General features: G+C 41.2%; 1 pseudogene; it reads right to left on the bottom strand.

Annotated features, from left to right (window-relative positions):
* Nucleotides 1-2,364: 2,364 nt before the first annotated feature.
* On the bottom strand, nucleotides 2,365-14,919 carry LOC140226750 (NXPE family member 3-like; annotated as a pseudogene).
* Nucleotides 14,920-16,858: the final 1,939 nt, after the last annotated feature.

Raw genomic sequence — 16,858 nt, 5'->3', positions numbered from 1 at the left:
TGAATTAGATGTGGTTTTGAACACTTGATCAACGACAGGAGAGTTGTATAAGGAAACACTAATAAATGGCCGGGTGGTTGATGCAGTGGTTGTTGTTTTTTTTTATTACCACTTTTCACCACAATCTTTTACATATCTATAAAAGTGGGTTTTCCCAAATGATGGAGCGAGGATTCACGCTGTTTTTAATACTAATATATAACGAAATCACAGCAAAGAATGTGATACCACCCTCCAAATAGCTAACAAGTTCTTGTGACGTCAATTTAGGGGAGAATTAATCTAAAAAGGAAAGATACCCGGAAAAGAAATCATCATGTTAAAGGAAAACGTCTACGGAAATATTCATAAATTGTATATCAATTTGATATAATTCTAAACCCCCATGTTAGTAGTTGCGCAGGAAGCTTCCTGTCTAACTCTGTGTGCTAAACCTATCAAAATTAATAACATTACTAAATGAGCATATAGTTTATTATGAGATTATGCACAAAACTGTCTCTGCAACATTAAGTGCCCTTGCTGAACACGTGGCTGAGCGGGTATCCCCCTTCATTGCGAGGGAGTTTTTGTTTTTTTGTCATTGAAATCAAAGTCTGGTGTACACCTTTTTTGTGAATGTTTTTCAAAGGCAATATCTTCAAATCATTGCCGTTTGTACAGTATTCGGTAGGTATTGCAAGAGGAAAATTATGGCTCCAATCTTCCAATGTTGTGTTTCTTTAGTGACGTCCAAACGGTGATCCTATAAACCTCGAAGGATAGCTATCTGAGGATAAGCTCTGGCCCATTACCTACGACGCCCGTTCACACGACGAAGCTTATCCTGGAAGGTACTAGTAGCTATCCTCGAGGATAGGCTCACGTGACTGCCCCCCCCCCCCCCCGTCGTAACTACGTTTATTAACAAGTTTCTATCAACAAAGTTCTGTCCGCACGAGTTAGGAGTCCCTGTGGCTCATCAATAGAGCGCTAACCCTGAGATATCTCATGGATAGCTATAGCTGTCAACATATTTATCCTCGAAGATAGCTGTCCCCTAGGCCTGACACCTACACGTTAGGGCTAAGTTATGTTAAAGGTTTCAGCTTGGTCATTTATGTTTTTGGTCTTCTCAACAACAAAGGCTTAAAATTTTCCACGTGTTCCGAGGTCTTAGATTGCTTCTTTTGTTGGAGGCAGCCCCTTCACCGCAAACAGATCTCTTGTATGATGACACGATATCGCTCCTGCGATAATCGCTTCCGCTTATTTTCTCCAAGAACTTAGGGTTAGGGTTGTGATGAGGGTTTAAGGTTTATTTTAATGTGAAGATTAGGATTAAGGTTATGTTTGTGGGTAAGCTTTATGTTTGGCTTAGCGTGCAGGTATTTCATGCTAGTTAATTGTCGCAGGAGCAAATGTCATATGGAACCCTCATGTAGAGTTTCTGAAAGTATGCGAGTACAATGTATTAGAATATTGTGTGCACCTAACACGTGTAGAGCAAAGAGGCAGCTGAACAATCCGAATTTGATACTCAATTGACCCCAATTACGCGTGCTTTTGTTTCAGTGTTAAAATGATGCATCCAAACAAGAGTCACATTGCAGTAAAGATGTGAATAATAATTCATTTCTTGTAGCTGTGTACGAGTTAGGACAAAATATGCAATAGACATTTGACTGAGCCCGCTAGCTAGCTAGCTTGCTCTTCAACGTTCCTAATGATCCTGTAATTAGCATTGTATGTTGTATGTGTACACAATCCTCGTCTCAGTTCTGAAATCTCGTTACAGTGGAGTAAAACTCAGGTCCAAAAATTATCATCTACATGTATTTATGTACATGTACTTTACTGTTCGGTTACATCGAAATTTCGAGGATTTCGTTATAACGGGAGTGCAATGAATAACAATTCGTGGATGTTTTATTGATGCATGTACCAGCCACCACTACTGGACCATAGAACTCCAAATACTAATAATCTCTCGTGCAGTTCTAGTTAGTACGAGTATTGGGTCTAGGGCAATTACCCCCTGGGCAATTACCCCGCACTCTTCTCCTGGCCCTAATCCTAATCCTAATCATGAACCTAACCCTAACCCTAACCCAAACTCCTAACCCTAAACCTAACCTTAATCTTTACTCTAACCTTACCATCAACAAGTATTTGGCCGGGGGGGGGGGGGGGGGCGGGGGGGGGGGTAATTGCCCTCTGGGTGTAATTGCCCGGATACGCAAGTATTAACAATATCGTTCTATAATCTAATACAGTGTATGATAGAGCATGCACTAATCGTATAATACATGAATGTGATTAAATGTTAATGTACACTAATTACAGTAAGAAATACAATGAAGACTAGATTTTATCTGTGTATTGGTCAAGTTGGTATGACCTGACAGGAATTGCTTTAATACATCATAGTGCGATGGGAGACCACGCACGACGTACAACGTATCAATACCACACACCAATGACGAAAGATATGAATGTCACTTGAGATATACCACAATTTTGATACAAACTTTTTTACAATTAGCATTGCTAGGCGTTATTTGTCCCTATTTCACCTCTGGACAAATATAAGACAGCATTTGATTGCTGAGATTCAGTACGTGTGGCCCGCGTGGATGTATGGCATGCTTATCAAATTGGATATTAGTCATATCCCATGCATCTAGGAAACCAACATTATTTTCCTCGGAGATAATTCTTCTCAGTCGCCAGTCCAGGTCCCGAGTAAGCCAGTCGCTATTCACCACGTAGTGCTCGACAAGTTTGTGCTCTCTGGTATTTGCACTTTTGAAAAGTATGAAAGTCTGAGGACTTCTCTCATGCAAGCGATGGATGGCGCCAACGATAGATTGAATGCGAGCCTCAAAGACTGCCGGCGGATGTTTGATGAAGTGCACTCCCAACGATAAAACTACTACATGTATAGTGACATTTTCGTAATCACGGATACTGTTCAAGACGTTTACTACATAGTCAATGTTTGCTGTTATCTCCCAGTTTCTGGCACGAGCGATCGGATAGCCATGAAACCGATAAGTTATGTTTATATCAAAGTCATTTTCCAACATCTTCATCGGTCCGATGTACCAATTTGACGAGTTCTCTTTAATGCTAGTCTTTAGCTTGAATGTCTCGGCGTAATATTTAAAGAGTTGCCGGATGGTGGAATCGCCAAGCAGATAAACTGTTTTGCTTTGTAGACACTCTAAAGCTTCTTGCGTTGAGAAATGACGAATCTTGCAGGTGCTGGAGTACCAGTGCTCTCCCCAGTAGAAGCCAGAGACATCGGCTTGGCTGCCCAGAGCAGCGGGATGGCAAGAAGGCAGCCGAGCTAGTGCGCTGCTGTGAACCACCGAAGAAGCACCTTCTGTAGGGACGAATCAAATAACAGAAAATCATTTCTACCAGTTGTGGCACATCAGTATTCATAAATGTCTATACGGCTATCCTCCTGTTTCAAATATTACTCTTGCGGTCAGGCGCGCCGGAAGCAGTTTTGGATTGGGGGGGCAAACATTGGAGGGGGCTCAGGATTAGACCATGCATATGTTACACAATATACACATACGCACACACACACACACACACACACACGCATACACATCTATTATAATATATATACTAATATATATATATATATATATATATATATATATATATATATATGTATATATGTAAAGTGGCGTACGGTGGGTCGAAACATGGGGGGAACCATAAAGTAATTTTGACGGTCTATGCTTGTGCGTGTGTGCGTGAGCAATAATGGGACTACAATACATTACGGAATGTACATTCAACAACGCAGTCATTGAGGAACATTGTAAGTTTTCCTTACATGGATTATGGAATGACGGTGTGAAACGATCGACAAATTATATACTGTCAGCAACATAAGGTGAATGGCATAACAATAAAATGCGAGCGAGCGAAGCGAGCCAGCTTGAAAATTTTGATATTCTACAGTTCCAAAACTGGAGTTTTAATTGTAGCTACATATTTCGCTTTGAAATAAATGGGGGCGCATCGGGCGCAACTGCTGGCAATTATTGGCAGCAACATTTTAGGAGAATGGCATAACGATTCAATGCGAGCGAGCAAAGCGAGCGAGCTTTAGAATTTTGACATTTTACAGTCCCAAAACTCCCGTTTGTAGCTATATCTTTCGCTTTGGAAATTAAGGGGGGCATCGGACGCAGCTGCTGGCAATTACTGGCAGCAACATTAGGAGAGTAGCATAACGATTCAATGCGAGCAGGCGAAGCGAGCGAGCTTGAAAATTTTGACATTTTACAGTCCCAAAACTCCCGTTTGTAGCTATATTTATCTTTCGCTTTGGAAATTAAGGGGTGGGGGCATTGGGCGCAACTACTGGCAATTACTGTCAGCAACATTAGGAGAATGGCATAACGATTCAATGCGAGCGAGCGAAGCGAGCGAGCTTGAAAATTTTGACATTCTAGAGTTCGCTTTAGAAATTAAGGGGAGGCGCACCGGGCTCAACTGCTGGATGCGAGCGAGCGAAGCGAGCGAGCTTGAAGATTTTGACATTTTACAGTCAAAAAGCTGCCGTTTGTAGCCATACTTTTTCCCTTTTACTCATATATATACATATTTATTTTATTTTCGTTTGTTTATTCATTTATTTTTATTATTATTATTATTTTTTTTTTTTTTTTTGGGGGGGGGGGCTTTTTGGGGGGGCAAAAATGCGTTTTGCCCCCCACTTTTTGGATTGGGGGGCGGCCGCCCCCCCTGCCCCCCCCCCCACTTCCGGCGCCTATGCTTGCGGTAATTTTAACGTCTTTGCTGTTCTCGTCCTGTGTGTAGCGACTAAAGCTGAATATCTCGCATTTATGTCAATAATCTGCATTCCCTGGGGCCAAAAGTGTCAAACGTTTTACTTAGAAATCACCCTGCAATGATTTTGAAATCGTTAGAGCCATTCTGTCTAGTGTTGAGAGTTTGCTTTCTTTACTTTTCTTGGCGCTATCTCTTTCCTCTCCGAGCTCACCAAATATGTAATGGCTGCCAAATTTTGGCCACAAACTTGACCAAATGTTTTCCAGTAGATACTGAATAAATTATGTGAAATTGCCCCTTTTTCAGCCCCCCCCCCCTCCCCTGGGGTCCCAACAGGGACAGGACTGGATATGACATAAATGAAAAATATGAAAGTGTGAAAATTGGTCCCCAATTTGTTCCCCCCCCCCCGCGTAATCCAACATCCTCCAATGGGTCTTTAGAGTGCCGTCCTCGTAGGCTGGGAGCATCGAAATATCCCCCCCCCCCCAACACACACACACGTTTAAAGGCAAGACAGATAAATAATGACCATAAACAAAAACAAAACGGGGAAGCAAAAAAGGAAAAGCATTGAGAATTTTAAAACCCAAACCGTAAGAAATATTTTACCTCGTTGAGACTGAACTACTATTGAAGCGATGGCTCCAGAAATCCTCATATTTGCCCTGTCAAAAAAAGATACAGATACGTGATCACAGAAAAACCAAACGTGAACTGTCATTCTTATGTTCCTTACGATGAAAATGACAACGCAATATTAACAATTTTATTGACACGCAGTGGACTTGATCGAGTGCCGCCACCTTTCACACATTTACTGTAAGGCTGGCCTCAAACTGTCAAGAAATTGGCACAGGATGGCCATGGATGATTATGGAATTTACAATTTTCGTGCAAAGTGTATAACAAACCTTATTTAAAGCTAACCTACAAACATATTCGAAGCAACTGACTTTAGCAGCCTGAGAACTCCACCGGCGGTTATACGATGGATTTACGATGCCCTCACGAAGAATCAGAGCCGAAATGGAACATTTCCTTTATCGTGTTCCCATCTTTCCTCAATTTCAGGACAGTGTGGAGCCTCACAAAGCATGCGCATAATTTTCGAAGGATGCGATGTTGAAAAAATTGCGTAGTGACTAGTCTAATTAAGCCCCCGTTCCACTATGCCGTTCTCGCTACGATTTGACAATTTTCTCAGGTCGGGAAGGATCGGGTAAAACCTGAGCCGATCTGGACACAGTACGATGTTAGAACGCTCTAAGTACGCTGCAGTTACGACTACCAAGTGCTAGCTACGCTCTTACTACGATGATCGGGAATGAGACATTACGATCTCTGCCGCTGCCGGTACGCTTTAGAACGATGTAGCTACGCTGTCAGTGCGATGTTGCCGATGTTATCCGATCGACGCACGCTGTATCTACGCTCTGAACGATCTATACGATCTTATCACGCTGTTACCCCGTTCAGAGATCTGAAAAGTGCCCGATGTGCCCCGATGTACCCAGATTCGACTGTCGGTCTGCAGTCAGTCAACTTATTAGCATGCAGAACCGAAGAACTATACTGTGGACCTCGAAGAGGCTCCTCAACTCACGGTTCTTTTGCAGCAATGCGTTGTATAAACAAAGACGTGCTGATTTTTCCAAGGCTTTTTCTTGATGTCCTTGCTTTTATAGTCCGTCTTCCTCCAGTTGTAGATGATTTCATATTCTTCAAAATTCTATGTCCTCTTCCTCCTCTTTCAGCATCACGTGCAGTCTCTCTTTCTTTGCCTTTTGGTTAGCTGCTTCACTGCTTTCTTCTCTTCTTTTTCTTCATCTCTTCTTCTTCTTCGAAAATTACAGCTAAAATTACTTCCCGTTCTTGTGCCGATGTTACTAGGCTCAGAAAGACCTTGTTACGCTCATCCCGCTGCGTTTACGCCGTCACTACGCTCTCCCCGCTGCGTTTACGCTGTCACTACGCTCTCCCCGCTTGCCGTACGATTAAAAGTATGTCAATTTTGATCGGGGAGATCGGGAAGAAATTTTGAACCGGTTCAAAATTTCTTCCCGATTTGAAACAAGGAAAAGTAGAAATTACGCGGTGCGTAATATATGTCCCCGCCGGAAGTAGCATTTTGTAACAAATGTGCAATATAGGTAAAAAATCAAGGTCAAAGGTCAAAGAAGTCAAAGGTCAAAATTCTGTGTAGAAGTTTTGAGGCCCTCACCTAGTGCCATCACATAAAGCAAATGGAATCGAAATTGGGTTAGAAATGGCAGAGTAGCATTTTGTAGCCAATGTACAATATAGGTCAAAAATCAAGGTCAAAGGTCAAAGACAAAGGTCAAAATTCTGTGTAGAAGTTTTGAAGCCCTCACCTAGTGCTACCACATAAAGCAAACAGAATCGAAATCGGGTTAGAAATGGCGAAGGAGTAGCATTTTGTAGCAAAATGCACAATATAGGTCAACAATCAAGGTCAAAGGTCAAAAAAGTCAAAGGTCAAAATTCTGTGTAGAAGTTTTGAAGCCCTCAACTAGTGCCATCATATAAAGCACACGGAATCGAAATCGGGTTAGAAATGGCGAAGGAGTAGCATTTTGTAGCAAAATGTACAATATAGGTCAAAAATCAAGGTCAAAGGTCAAAGAAGTCAAAGGTCAAAATTCTGTGTAGAAGTTTTGAAGCCCTCACCTAGTGCCATCACATAAAGCAAACGGAATCGAAATCGGGTTAGAAATGGCGAAGGAGTAGCATTTTGTAGCAAAATGTACAATACAGGTCAAAAATCAAGGTCAAAGGTCAAAGAAGTCAAAGGTCAAAATTCTGTGTAGAAGTTTTAAAGCCCTCACCTAGTGCCATCACATAAAGCAAACGGAATCTAAATCGGGTTAGAAATGGCGAAGGAGTAGCATTTTGTAGCAAAATGTACAATATAGGTAAAAAAAAATCAAGGTCAAAGGTCAAAGAAGTCAAAGGTCAAAATTCTGTGTAGAAGTTTTGAAGCCCTCACCTAGTGCCATCACATAAAGCAAACGGAATCGAAATCGGGTTAGAAATGGCGAAGGAGTAGCATTTTGTAGCAAAATGTACAATACAGGTCAAAAATCAAGGTCAAAGGTCAAAGAAGTCAAAGGTCAAAATTCTGTGTACAAGTTTTAAAGCCCTCACCTAGTGCCATCACATAAAGCAAACGGAATCGAAATCGGGTTAGAAATGGCGAAGGAGTAGCATTTTGTAGCAAAATGTACAATATAGGTCAAAGGTCAAGGTCAAAGGTCACGACTGAAATTCTGTGTAGAAGTATCAAAGCTCCCATGTAGTGCTATCATATAAAGCAAACAGAATCAAAATTGGATCATAAATGACAGAGAAGTAGCAAATTGAAGATTTTGATCACACACGGACGCACACACGGACACACGTACGGACACACGGACACACACACGTACGGAGCCCGTTTCATAGTCCCCTGCTCGAACTCGTTCGGCGGGGACAAAAATGCCCGCTCCAACCCCGACCTCCACACGCTGCTGCTACGATGCTTGCGATCCCTGTACGCTTTTGCCGCTCTCTCCCGATCTGCTAGATCGGGACAGATCGGGGTCCAAATCGTGATAGTGGAACGGGGGCTTGTTTTACATTCGCTTTCATAACCTGCTAGACGTAGACACCTATTCGTGGGTTTGTGGGTAGTTTGGGGGGATTTTTTTAACCTTTTTGTATTTCTTGAGAACGTTTTCTGCATTCTAGGTCGTGATTTGCTCGTGATTTGCTCTTGGAAATGTCAAGCCTCGTAACATTACGCGCATGACCTACACAAGACATCCACGAGGTTCGCAAAATCTTTTGAAACCCCGAAGTTTAGAGAATGTCTCGCGTATGTTCAGCAGAAGCAGCGATATTTTACCAATCATTTTATGACACGTCTGCAAACTTGTCGCATATCTTTTGAGACGTTTTACGAACGTTTGGTGAATGCTTACGGGCAAGAGGAGACTTCTATAAATGTTCTTTTTTTCGACATTTGCCTTTTGTTTGCGAACCGTTGAGCTGCTCGATGAAGACAGATCTTTATTCGGGAAAGACGCCAGGCGATTGGTCTTGTGTGCACGAGAGTCATACCCTATGCTAAGAAAAAAAAAGAACTAAATTGACTTCTCTCGTGAAGAGTGTTTACATTTCCTGGTGAGGTGGTCAAACACAAAGACACGGGTTCTAACAGATCAGGCAGGACTTTTTCCGCAATTTAGATTTCTGTGATGGCAAAAAAAAAACCAATAGTAATAATAACAATAATCATAAAATGAAAAATGCAAAGTTTTATTCAAGTAATTGTCATTTTGGAATATGACGTATTTGCTTGTTTGTTGTGAAGTACTTGTTTTTACACTTTCATTTTGTCAAAATCTAAATAAAAACTTGAGAAGAAAAGGTTTATACATGTATTTATCATATACGTGTAGTTATCTAGATTTGTTGTTGATTGGTAGATCATTTGCACTATCAATTAAGTATACATTATTTCTTACTTCAAGAAAGGGAGTTGACTGTGTCTGTCATTAAAGCGCGTTTCATTCCACACGTCAGTAGGTGGACGGAGGCGATGCCCGAACCGATGTTTGCAGGACAAGTTTTGAGGCTTCCGGCAGAACCATGGAAAGCCCGATTTCTCATCGGTGAAATTACACAGTGGACCCTATTAAACAGATGATGGAGAAATGATAAATTGCAAGAATAGTGCAAGTTTCTGGAACACAAACAGATTCATCTTCTAGCACTTGACCGTCTAGCATCCTTACACGCTTACACGCTTATTTTGTCAATAACACTTTGCCAGAGACACTGGCGGTTCTTCAGTTCGTCTTTTATTTATCGCACAGCGCGGGGAACACGGTATTGACAAAGAGGTACTAGGCGAGCTACTTGTACCCATAATGTGTTTTTAGGACAAAGTCAAGTTATATCATTCATTCACAAAGTAGGGCCATCGTATATATATGGTTACAAATCATTACTATCATGATGGTGGAAACTATCGACAATCAGGGGGCATTTCACAAAGTGTTTTGTCAGACATTTCTTCTGACAAACTGTTGTAAGCTCCAGAAATCCTTTCATCTGATTGGTTGAGAGCAAATTTGTCTGAAAAAGAAAACAGCCGACAAAATGTTTCGTGAAATGCCCCTCAGGCACTACACTGTCCGATTTGTTTTACTTACATGATGTTTCTGCAGAGAAATATCGCACAGAGTAGCTTCTACTTCTGAGGATTTCTCAGCTCGAAAGCCTCCAAGAAAATGTGCTTCAACGAGGCCCTCACGCTGTATTTGTCGGAGCAGATGAATGGCTTCGCTAGGGTGAACGAGCGTGACCTCGATGATGACGATGCCAGCCCACTTAAGAGTAAAAAGAGCGGAGTATGATCCGTTCCCGTGGTCGAATAACTCTCCATCTGTTGACGAGCTGGCTGCGAAGGTCCGATTTTGGTGAATATTCTCGCACGAAAGTAGTCTCCACCGTACGTTTTTGCTTGGTAAAGACCGTTCCTTGCTTGGATGACGAGTTCCAGCTGATCGCAAACCCGGAACTGGCCGTGCTTTCCCTTACTGCGAAGGACGAGAACCTGCCACTAGTGAAGGTAGTGGCGTTTGCCACGAAAGTTTCGAAGGAAGGCCATACTCGTTGGAGCGCATGCCCTTGTTTCTAACGTTTCGACCAGGGCAGAACGGATGGCGTACTGTCCGAATGCTTTCGACGTCGCCTTCTTCCAGTCCCTGCTCTGCATTATCCAATGAAAGCTGGTTAAACAGTCAGGAGAAAGATACATGCGGAAGAAATAACCATCATTTAAAAGTTGAATTTAGAAATCACCACTCTGAATTGTACTTCATTCTGTATATGAGAGAAAGTAGATGGAAACTATTGGCATTGCATTCGTTAAATCTTTACAAACTCAGATAGAATACACTCATTATCAATAGACCGTTCCGGTAATGAATTGAACATATTTGCATGTTTTGCTCAGAAAGAAAAAGTCATACATTTACACAAAGCTTGCAAAATTATTTCTTGCTTGATACAGCTAGAATAAACAATAAAAGTTCTACTCCAGCAAACACTTGATTGCTAGATGGTGTTAATCCTCATCAGATATTCCTATCCCCCTACAAAAAAAACAAAAGAAAGAGTCAACAAGAAGAAAATACAGAAAGGAAGAAATTTTAATCCCTGAGATGATCAAACATCGTGTCCAACGGTTCCTTCCGTATGACTCAGTCTATACATTTATGTAAATGCAACTTAAAATAGTTTGCAGGTCGCTAATTTTAATTTTCAAATCTTTTGTTTTGATAAAGACGACTGATGTTTGGATGATTTCCATGTCCTTGTTTTCCCCTACCGACGGCCTCAAATGTAAGGAAAACCTTTGTATACCTTTGAGAAGTTGCGTAGGAGGGACGGATTGGAGAAGAAAGGAGCAGGCAAAGCAACGGCAAAATCCCCTTGTCTAACTCTTATGTAAGCCGCTGTCAACAAGATGGTCCCAGCAGTAAAAGCCAGCAAGACTACGAACCCAACAACGATATGCTTTTTCATTTTCGTCCATTTACCCTCCGTCGACCTTTTCCTGTATAGGAGAGAATACCGAGACGAATCTAGAACAAAAATATTGAGAATTTTGTCTAAAAGCAAATCTCCAGTATACAACAAAGCTATGCAAACTCAGACTTCGCATGCTATACAGCACAGAATAATTACCGGTAAATTTTATATCAAAATGCAGGCAACTCCCCCTGAGCTTCAAGATAGCTCTAACCTTAAAAAAAAATATCTCCTTTATTTTCTATCCATTAGTAAATTGTAATTACCTCGCTACGAGCCCAGACAAAGTCATGAGTGAAGCACTATGGTTTTAAATTCACATGTTTATTGTAGTCTTACTCTTAGTCTTAGCCTTTTAAGTGTTAGCAAAATAATTAACGTTACCGGGTACAGTGTATGAAGCGTGGACCAGTCTTTGAACCAAATAGGTCCTACACCATTAGTGCATTACCCACGCCTGCTCCTGTCAAAGGTCCCGAATACAAAATTATGAAAACATTCGATCTAACTTAGATGTGGATATAGTCTTACAGTGCACTGTAGCAGTTCAAATTACTTGATGTAATCTGTGATTTCATGATATATTGTACTTAAAGAGGACATTACATCCAGGGCGCTCTGCCCCTCTCGTGTAGAAACAATTATCGTTCCTTACAATTCTGAGTCACCTGACCCATGCCATCCACACCGAAGTGGCTTGTGCCGAAAGGGTGGGTTGGGTGGTGGCGCGTCGCGTTAATGGGAACACCACCCTTCGTCCAAAGCCCCCCCCCCCCCCCGGTTTTGCCGAAAGGGTGCGTTGGGAGCGTTGGATCGCGTCGCGTTGACTGGAACCCCACCCTTCGTCCAAAGCCCCCCCGGTTTTGCCGAAAGGGTGCGTTGGTACTTTTTCTCTTTTTCTCATGTAACCCTATAAAGCCCAAGCTATCTTGATGTTATTGTTTGATGTTTCATTGTCACATTCGGCACATGGGTAGAGCAACTCATAGTCTACATGACCGCATACTTGATTTTTTTTCATGGTGAAACATAGAGGGCGCTATTCACCAAAATATAAAGAAATACATAGGAAATATGCTAAAAACATGATTTTTCTGTATAATTTCTTTATCCCCACTATGTATTATCATAGACCAATATTTTTCATATTTGCCACAAATGATTTGCAAGTCAAAGCTCATTATTTTTTATGGTCGAAATTTCTCAAGGTCACTACATGGGGGCGCTATTCATAACAAAATAAAGAAATACATTATGAGACCTGTGATGTATTGTTAGGGATAGGTACATGCATATAGTTATCATATTTCATATACCAATAATATCGGAATTTCAAGTTTGCAGATTGATAATGTGATAAACAAATGATATTAGAGGTATAACTTGGGTGGAGGAATCAAAATGACACAAAATAGAATGGCAATCTTTGGAAAATACTGTTATTTTCAAGTATCTCTATTATATCTACTGTTTTATGGCATTGTCACAGAAAAACAAAGGAAATAATAGGAAAAACATTTCAGGGCCATAATTATTTCACATTTTGCTCCTTCAGCAAATTTCAGCCAAGAAACGCCCATTTTATACATTATAATATGGGTAGGCCTAATTGGAATTGGAACAGAAAAATATGCAAAATCTGACTGACATAATTGTCAGTTTTATTGTTGCCATGGCAACCAGCAATATCAAATATAGCTTAATCATATATCAAAATGTTTGGAATAAGATTTTTAGAAAAGTCACCAAATTTGGTTAAAACTGAATTAAGGGCGAAGGAGTGGCGAATGAAAATCGGGTAGGGGGCACAATGTGCCCCCCCCCCCTTGGGCTTTATAGGGTTAAAAGACGAGTTTTGAATTCATATCTAACCAACTGATATTAAACAACAAATAGCAATTAGACCAAACAGTAATTGGACGAAATGATGACTAGACCAACTGGTATATATTAGACCAACTGATATTAAACAGTCTATTAGACCAACTGGCTGTAGACCAAGTTGTAATAGAGTGTAAACCGATCCGGACGATAGCCTCTTTGAAATGGTTGTTTGAAGGTTAAATATAAATTCAATTCTTTTGATATTACATAAGAAAAAGTACCAACGCACCCTTTCGGCAAAACCGGGGGGGGGGGGGGGGCTTTGGACGAAGGGTGGGGTTCCAGTCAACGCGACGCGACCCAACGCTCCCAACGCACCCTTTCGGCAAAACCGGGGGGGGGGGGGGGGCTTTGGACGAAGGGTGGTGTTCCCATTAACGCGACGCGCCACCACCCAACCCACCCTTTCGGCACAAGCCCACCGAAGTGGTAGGCCTACATGGATTAGATCCTTGTTGGATCTAACGTTAGATTGTCTATCCTACGCAAAGTCGTAACAGCAGTTAAGTAGACCATGAATGGCGTTTGGCCTTTAACTTTTGGATTTCCAACACTTCCAGTAAGGTCTAACGTTACGTATTTTTCTTCTGTTTATTTCTTACCCCTTCCTTGGTTACTGGCCTTGCCCTTTTCCTGCCTTGTTCCACAAGCTTCGAGGCCGCGCCGCCACGCCATACTACTAGTATGGTAGGTGTTCAACCCACCGACCGGGTCCATAACGACCGACCGCGCATTATAATGGCATTGCGCGTACAGAAAGAAAATGTACGCATGGGACTACGCGCAACGGTGTTCGATTCTTCACTGGGCTACGCTACCGAGTAAAATGTGGCGAAAACAACAAAGTATTCCCTCTAAATTACCGAAATTTAGCACAATCGAATAAGGTTTATCGTGTAACTACATATAACTACTAGGCCTACCTTTGCTGACTCGTTGTTAGATGTAGAGTATCCTTCCGTAATAAATTTGACGATTTTGACCGCAAAATTGTCACCGCCGCTTGTACGATCGTGCACACACGTTACACATACACATGACATAAACATTTTGTCGCCCGCTACGACCGGTACGAGTTGATGCAGAAACGAGAAATGAATGTGAAAAAAACAAACCGACTCATCTAATTTATTTCAATTACGATGAAAAGTTTCCTAATGAAAATCGAGTCAAATTCATCAAACAGTCCTTCAAAGGTAATATCGAAGGATTCAAAATATATTCAAATATTATTGGGGAAAAAATGACGGCTAGAAAAAAACAGCGGCCTGTCGAAAAAACGCATTTAGAAAGTGCCCTTTATACGTATTGTCAGGGTGGTCGGCTGAAATGAGCAGGGCAACTGAGTGCGGAAAAAATGACACCCCACGCGTTCGAAGCCGCCATCTAAGAGCGCGTACCTTAGATCGCATTTTCAGCGCGCGCTTGTGAATCCGGAGTATTTTCTCCACACGTGAGTAAAATTTCAGGCAAATTGTGAGATTTTTCACGTTTCTATTGATAGAAAAACGTTAGGTGTCCGGTATTATGAACACCCAACCATACTCACGTGTCCGTGGGCCGTCTGTCGCGTCCGCGTAACAAACATCGCGCGCAGCAGTGACGCCCGACCACCGAACTATTCGGTGGCCGTGGTCGGGCGTCACTGCGCGCGATGTCTTGAAGTGAAGTGGACATGGTAGGCCTACATTCTGTCGATACGCGGACGTATTGTATACGTATGACGCCTTCAGCACTATATTTTATCAAAATGAAATATGATTAGGGGCCTATGATTATATTCTATACGGAAAGAAATTAGATATAACTAAGTCTGAAAAATATTTAGGAATAATCATTAATGAACACTTAGAACCTAAGTGGAATGATTCTGTCAAATGTAGTAAAATTATTGGTGTTGTAAAAAGGAATTTTGTACATTATCCCTCACACGTTTCAATCAGTTCTTTGGCCCCGTTTCATAAAAGATGTTAGGATGTCAACTCTTGCTGGAATGACAACTTCCTATAGCAACAGCCAATCAGGAAGCTGCATTCATGTCGTTACCATGACAATTGACATTCCAGCAAGAGTTGTTATATCAACTTTTTATGAAACGGGGCCCTGGTTTGTACAATTCACTTTAATATACAGTGTACGTCCATGTTTAGAATATTGTGTTGCTGCATGTGATCCATACGGGTTACGTACTTGAGGGTATTCAGAAAAGGTTTGTAAGACTATTGCTTCGTGACTGGGAAACAAGTTATGACACGTTGTTGCAAAACATACATTTTCGAAAGTAATCACAAGACGAAAATATTTCAGACTTATAGACCTAATGTTTTACAAAATGATAATTGATAATAATTATGGTGAACATCGGTAGGGGACAACATAGAATTACACGAGAGAACAGATTTGGTAGAAATGATCATGATAAGAAAGTATACAGTGTATATCCCGTTTGCAAGAACTGATCATTTCAAATGTTATTATTATCTGCACAAGACTGCACAAGAATGGAATTCATTGACAATTAACATTGTAACCAGTAGGCCCCTACATCTCTTTCTCGCTTTAGATATTTGTTAAGACAGTTTTTATGTATGTGAATTTATTTTACAATGTTTTAGGCCTATGTAGCATACTTGATTTATTTGGTGAACGTTCTAACGTTATTCTGACTGATGTGATGTTAATGTGTATGCATTATGATATAGACTTTTTTGATATATTCATCCACTTTTTTAATACATTGTATCTCGCTTGTATATCCTGCAATATTGTTTGTTGTTTAGATGACTATTTCTCTTTTGCAATATCACTAATTAAAATATTTATATTGATTATCCGTTCTTTGTGAAATATTGCTGTTCCGAAGGCCAGAGCTAAATCTCATTTTCCTTTTACTGTATTAAAACTATGCTTCAGTGCATCTAGATTTTTGTATTTCAATGTTTTGATTATAATTTTGTTTTAAATTGGTGTGTAATGCACTTCATGGGTGCAGACAAGATGGACATTCGTACCTGTTTTTGGCACCCCTAGACATGTTGTTTCAATTTATCTGAATAAATACAAAAATAAGAAGTTAAAAGTGACGAGGGTGCGTGCGCTCCCCATTAATTTTCTTTTTGTTGTTGTTGTTGCTTGTCAGCAGATAAAACCAGGAAGTGGGGAAAAAATGTGTTCCCAGTCTTTTTTTTCCCCCTTGCTTGTCAGCTGATGAAACCTGGAAGTGGCACCGGAAATAGTTTATGCCCCATCCCTTTACCGAATTCCTGGATCCCTATGAACCAACAGTCAGAACAGCGAAGGAGAAGAAGGGTGTGTCAATTTCAAGATCATTGAAATTCATGCCTGTTGTGATATTTTATTTTTCCATTTTTTCAAGCAGTGCGAGTGCGTGTGTGTGTGTGTGTGGGGGGGGGGGGGGGCTGGAAACTCAAGTGCCCCCCCCCCCCCTGCCTCTGAAGCATGAAGTCCTAGTACATTGTATTGGTGGCTGCTTGATCACATTTACACACACAGATCTAGACACAGACCCTAAAACAGCAAAGAGCAGCAACTATGACCAAATTTACAGCTG

This window comes from Diadema setosum, chromosome 4 (assembly GCF_964275005.1).
Source record: "Diadema setosum chromosome 4, eeDiaSeto1, whole genome shotgun sequence".
In the NCBI taxonomy this organism is placed as follows: domain Eukaryota; kingdom Metazoa; phylum Echinodermata; class Echinoidea; order Diadematoida; family Diadematidae; genus Diadema; species Diadema setosum.
The sequence above is the reverse complement of the archived record's forward strand: the minus strand, read 5'-3'. Positions and strand labels throughout refer to the sequence as shown.